Here is a 6039-nt window from a genome sequence, read left to right on the forward strand (position 1 = left end):
TTCTTAATACTGTCATTTTAAAGATCAAATGACTTTTAAAAACTGTTTTATTTTTAAGTAATCTCTACACCCGATGTGGGGTTCAAATTTACAACCCCAAGGTCAAGAGTCACATGCTCTACTGACTGAGTCACCCAAATGCCCTTTATAGCTCTTTTATTTAAAAAATTTTTTAATGTTTTTCAAATTTATTTCTGAGAGAGAGAGACAGTATGAACAGGGGAGGGTCAGAGAGAGAGGGAGATACAGAATCCAAAACAGGATCTAGGCTCTGAGCTAGCTGTCAGCACAGAGCTCGATGTGGGGCTCGAACCCACGAACTGTGAGATCATGACCTGAGCCGAAGTCGGACCCTCAACCGACTGAGCCACCCGGGCGCCCCTATAGCTCTTTAAAAAAATATATTTTACCTTGCAAACAACTTCAGTCTCTGATTCAGAAATTGGGTGAATGTGGAGAAAGTGTAACCAAACTAACATGAGTCTGCTCCTTGGTGAGCTGCAGAATCATGGAGCTATTGCATAAAGGAAACTTTATTTGCATCATGGGGAATAACTTCCAAAGCTGTGCCTCTCTGAGCAAGGGTGACTGGGTTCCTTTTATTTAGGGTTAGGGTTAGAAAGGGGAGTTCTGTCATCTTTAGCAGAGGAGGCATAAGGCTGTACATGTGCCTTAAAGAAACATGCCGGGCGCCTGGGTAATTCAGGGGTTAAGCATCCGACTTCGGCTCAACTCATGAGTTCGAGTCCTACATCGGGCTCTGTGCTGACAGCTCAGAGCCTGGAACCGGCTTCAGATTTTGTGTCCTCCTCTCTTCCCATTTCTCCCCTGCTCACACACACACAGGCTCTCTCTCTCAAAAATAAATAAACATTAAAAAAATAAAAAAAAGAAATATGCCTACCCATATATTGTGTATAATGTAAATGATGCTTGTGTGCCTTCTTGTGGGAGATTTAGTATTATAATGGGTTAAAGGTGACTGTCAATCACTCCATGGATCTGAAGACGCAGGCGTGGGTTGGGGGTTCAGCTCAAACTAGTCAGGGTGGTTTGGGCCGGCAGAGATTGTCCTATAGGCAGATATTATCTCTTGAGGCTTAGTATCAATTTCCATCGAGGGATGCTACTCCCAAGAGCTCTTTTGCCTGAGTTAAGAGATAAGCTGGAAAGAAGGGCTTAAGGAAAAACGTGGCACAAAGGTCTGTGGGTGCAAGCAGGTGAGCAGCAAAGGTCAGGTCTTGGGGTCTAGCTGGTGACAAAAGACAAAAGGTTCTCTCACACCTAGCTTATTAGAATAAGTTGGTGATGCGTATCAAAAGCCTTCATAATATTCACTCCTACTGATTAAAGTGTTCTAGTTCTGTGACTCGTTCATAAAAACATAAACTCAGAGGAAAGATTTATGTATAAAGGCTTTATGTCAATCATTTTTATAATAACCCCTTCCAAAAAATGAACCCCTACAGCTCGGAACAACAGAACAGCGGAACAACAAGGAAATGGATAGGAATGCGTTACAAATATGCCATTGTTATGCCGAGAGCCACAGAGACCAACCGAGACAGCATAGAGTTAACATAGAAATTTAAAGGTGAGGCCCTGAGTCCAAGGACTTAGGGCTTTTTATAAGGAGCAAGCAGGCAAGTGGGGGATAGGAAGCAGAATTGAGCGGTTATTGGAAAAGGGCTACAAAGTGATAAAGAGAGCTATCCTTATCCTGGTGTGTAGGAAAACATTTGTTATTTTGAAGGCAAGGTTTAGGGGTGTAGGGGACTATCAGGAGAATAGCCATGATCTCAAGGACAAAGTATGCAAACTGTCATAAGCAACCAGTAATAGGGGACATTAAGCCTTGACCTCTTATTTGTTTTTTTGCCTTGTACCTGAGGTTAGTAATGTAGCCCTCCGAGTGCAGACCCAGAAGGTAAACTCTGGGTCAAGATGGAAGGACTGAGGCTAAGTTCATGTGCAACACCATTGTAGATCATCCAGCCTTCAAAAATTATGTTTGCAAGGGATTTTTTTCATGGCATGAGAAAAGTATAAGGTGAAAAGAAAAAAGCATGATAAAAATTTCAATGGCACGTGCTCTCAATTTTGTAAAGCAAAATACACAGGATCATCATGGAAACAATAAAAATAATTTACGATTTTATTTTGAAATAATTACAGACACAGCAAGTTGCAAAAACAGTACAGAAAGGTCCTAGGTTCACCTAGCTTCTCCCAACAGTAACAGCTTACAAAACCACAGTACGTTATCAAAACCAGGAAATGTACTTACCATGCTCACCAGCATCACCAAAGTTATCTCTGAATAATAGTCCATATAAGCCACTAGGGATTATACTTTATTTACATACATGCCACTGTTGAAATGTCGACCCTTTAACTTACATTGTTATTTGGTAAAATCCAAGTAAGAGCTGGAATCTAGTTAATTACATTGTCCTGGTTAATTTCCTGGTTTGGCGCCACGTTCCCAGCTCTTCCAACACACGCACATTGTACGCATCAGCAAGACCGACACAATGTTTTATAATTTTTTACTGTGCTGCTTTTTGGCCTAAATTCTCTCTCTGCAGGAACTTTTGCTCGGATATTCTCCATTCATTTGTTAAAACAGCAACAATAAGCACAAAATGGAGTCATTTGCCCCCCAACGACAGCCCACCGAGACTTAATTACAGCTTCAAATTTCCCTGGAATGTGACCTTGTAACAGTCGATCTGAAATTCTCTGATTGGCACTAGGAAGGTCCCCTCCCCTAGGGCAAAAGAGGTCCTGGCGTAAACTAACCCTTTCTTCTCTTTTGTTAATAACTTTTTTTGCCCGACCCTTCTTCCTGTAAGAGGCTTCCATTTTGTAGAGTTCTACTTGCTAGACGGAGTGTTGCCAGATTCACGAAACGCTTAAGAAAGCCAAGGGATCTTCCAAGTTTACTTGGTTGAATTTTGTTTTCCAGAGAATTTGGGGTCAGCAACGGCATTAAGAAGCTAACCTCCACTGGCATTCGGGAACAACGAGAAACGGGCGTGGCGCCCCCAAGAACTCTTGAGTTCACTGCCTTTCTGGCCGTTTCCGAGGGCTCTGGTAAGTTCCTCTCGGTTGAGCTTGGCTCTTTCTTGCGTTCAAGCTCCCGATTTAATTGGCTTTCCTTAAAAGGGCAGGTCAGCTTGACCTTGGCAGATGGTCCGGCCCAGGAACCGAGNACCAAGACGGGTGGGTCTGCGTGGAGCCAAGCCTCTGGCTTTTCAGACTGCAATTCCCCGGGTGGGAAACCCCATGCCCTAGCTCTGTCTCTGCATTCCACGTTGGGAATTGCTGACACTTTAAAAAAAATTTTTTTTTAAATGTTTTTATTTATTTCTAGGAGAGAGAGAGAGAGAGACAGCGTGAGCAGGGGAGGGTCAGAGAGAGAGAGGGGGAGTCACATACTGAAACACAGCCTTCAGGCTCTGAGCTGGCAGTCAGCACAGAGCCCGACGCGGGGCTCGAACCCACGAACCGCGAGATCATGACCTAAGCGAAAGTCGGACGCTTAACCGACTAAGCCACCCAGGCGCCCCGGGAATTGCTGACACTTTAGTCTGCGGTTCCCCATGTGTTTGGAATTGGCCTGCAGTCCCGCTTCCTCGGGACTTGCCGGTCCAAATCCATTCCCCCCAATCCAAGATTCCTCGGAATGGGTGGCGGTGCACAAAGGGCCTACTTGTGGCCGGGAAGCAGCAACACCGAGTTACCGCTGAGACATGAAGGTGCACGTGTTTGCTCGTCTTGCTCTGTGTAGATAAAGGTTATTGCTAAGTGGGGATCTCGGGAACCAGAAAGAAACCCCAACCCTTTGATTTGTCCTGTGGACCCAGTATCAACAGACTTTTTAGAATCACTAAAAGCAAGGGAGTTTTATTTGAGGGTTATTCGAGTCCAGGTGCCCGGGAAACACACTGTTCACGGGGGAAAAAGGTGCTCGGGAGAATGAACCATATTTACGAGTTTGCGCAGCAGATGATAGATTAGCGTCTAGGCAGGAGTTACGGGTTTCACGTCAAGGAATGCAGGGGGGAGGTAGGGGGCATGGATCGGTATCTCAAGGACAAGGGGGTTTTCCTTTAGGCAACTCATTCACAAAGCAGGTGCACATCGGGCTCTGGTTTAAACCAAGCTTATGTACAGTCCTGCAGACCTAGAAGGAAATGGCTTCCCTTCTCGCTCAGACCTTTAAAGACTTCTTTTCTTGGAACACTCCCCAGATTCCCAGCTGGGAACTGTCGGGGACAGCTGCAACCCTCATTCTTTGCGACGTCATTCTTTTTAATTTAATTTAGTTTGATTTGATTTTACTTTATTTTTTACTTTTTTTCCTGCTTATTTTAATATATAAGAACTATAGTCCTGGAAGTTGGGGACACCCACCAAACTAGCAAAGTTTTACTAAAAACGGCAGGAAATTATAATGGTCATTATGAGGAATGTTTCAAACAGATACGATCATTCAAAAAGTGCACCTAAGTGGCACCTGGGTGGCTCAGTCGGTTGAGCATCTGCCTTAGGCTCAGGTCATGATCTCGGGGCTCTTGAGTTCTAGCCCAGCGTCAGGTGCTGTGCTGACATTGTGGAGCCTGGAGCCGGCTTCGAGTTCTGTGTCTCCTTCTGTACGACCCTTCCCCACTCGTGCTCTGTGTGTCTCTGTGTTTCTCTCTCTCTCAAAAATAAATAAGCATTAAAAAAATTAAAAATATGAAAATAAAAAGTGCACCTAAAAACACGGGCTCCAAATGAAACAAACAGAATAAGATGGTTGTTTTTTTAACCTATTTTAACTAGTATGCAGAAGCCTACAGCAGATTTTGAAATTCCAAACTAGCTTCATCGAGTGATTTATTGCAAAAGGCTAATTAAAGAGATAAAAGGGGAAGTTACAAGCCAATTCTTTGGGGAAATGGACATGACTATCCTGTCCTGCCACTGACTCTCTGTAGGGCCAACCGGGTGGCCCTAGAGATTCAAAAGTTCACTTACTGATTTGCCCATTCCCCCAAACCTCGCTATTCCGAAAATGCTTGAGAAAAAGGTCAGGACTTTGGAAACAGAATTGTCCTGCACTGATGTAATCTGTGTCTTTGTGATACAACTGTCTCTCCCCATCTTCTCAAGGACCCGGAGCTTTAGGGAGAAGTTTCTCAGAAGGAGAAAAAAAAAAGAGGCAGGTATTTGGGAATTAGGCCTATAGTGTTCTCTCCACAAATACTGGTAAAAGCAAGAGCTATTATATCTTTGCATTTGTTTGCGTGTGTTTACCGCATACATGTTTTAATGTGATGTATTTTTCTGTCTCTGGATGGTATTGCTAAAAATAATTTGTTAAAGAGCTCTACTGAGTTGGTTTGAAAAGCCAGCGCTTGTAAGGACATGACATTCTAAAACTTTCAAAAGAAACTAACCCATCCTACTCTTAATTTTGGCTCAGGTCACATGATCTCACAGTTCTTGGGATCCAGCCCTGCTTCTGGCTCTGTGCTGACACTGTGGAGCCTACCTGGGATTTTCTCCTCTCTCTGCGCACTCCCCCGCCGCCCCCAAATAAGTAAATATACTGGGGGGCCTGGGTGGCTCAGTCAGTTAAGCATCCGATTTTGGCTCAGGTCATGATCTCACGGTTTGTGGGTTCGAGCCCCTCATTGGGCTCTGTGCTGACAGTTCAGAGCCTGGAGCCTGCTTCAGATTCTGTGTCTCCCTCTCTCTCTGCCTCTCCTCTGCTCACGCTCTGTCTCTCGCTCTCAAAAAATAAATTAATTAATTAAGATAAGTAAATAAACTTTAAAAAAGTTTATAAAAAAGGAAATAACCCAAATGTTTTTCAAGTTCACATGATCTGGGAATGGTCTTCAGTAAATAAGAGCTAGTTTAGGTTTGTAGATTTAATTAAAGCAGGTATGTCTTTTTACTGGTTAAATTCGTGTTATCTCTGTTGGAAAATTTGCCAGCAAAAAGAACTTAGAATGATGACTGATTTTTGTCTAATGTCTCCTGTTG

Source organism: Crocuta crocuta, unplaced genomic scaffold, assembly GCF_008692635.1.
Source record: "Crocuta crocuta isolate KB4526 unplaced genomic scaffold, BGI_CrCroc_1.0 scaffold467, whole genome shotgun sequence".
NCBI classification, from domain to species: domain Eukaryota; kingdom Metazoa; phylum Chordata; class Mammalia; order Carnivora; family Hyaenidae; genus Crocuta; species Crocuta crocuta.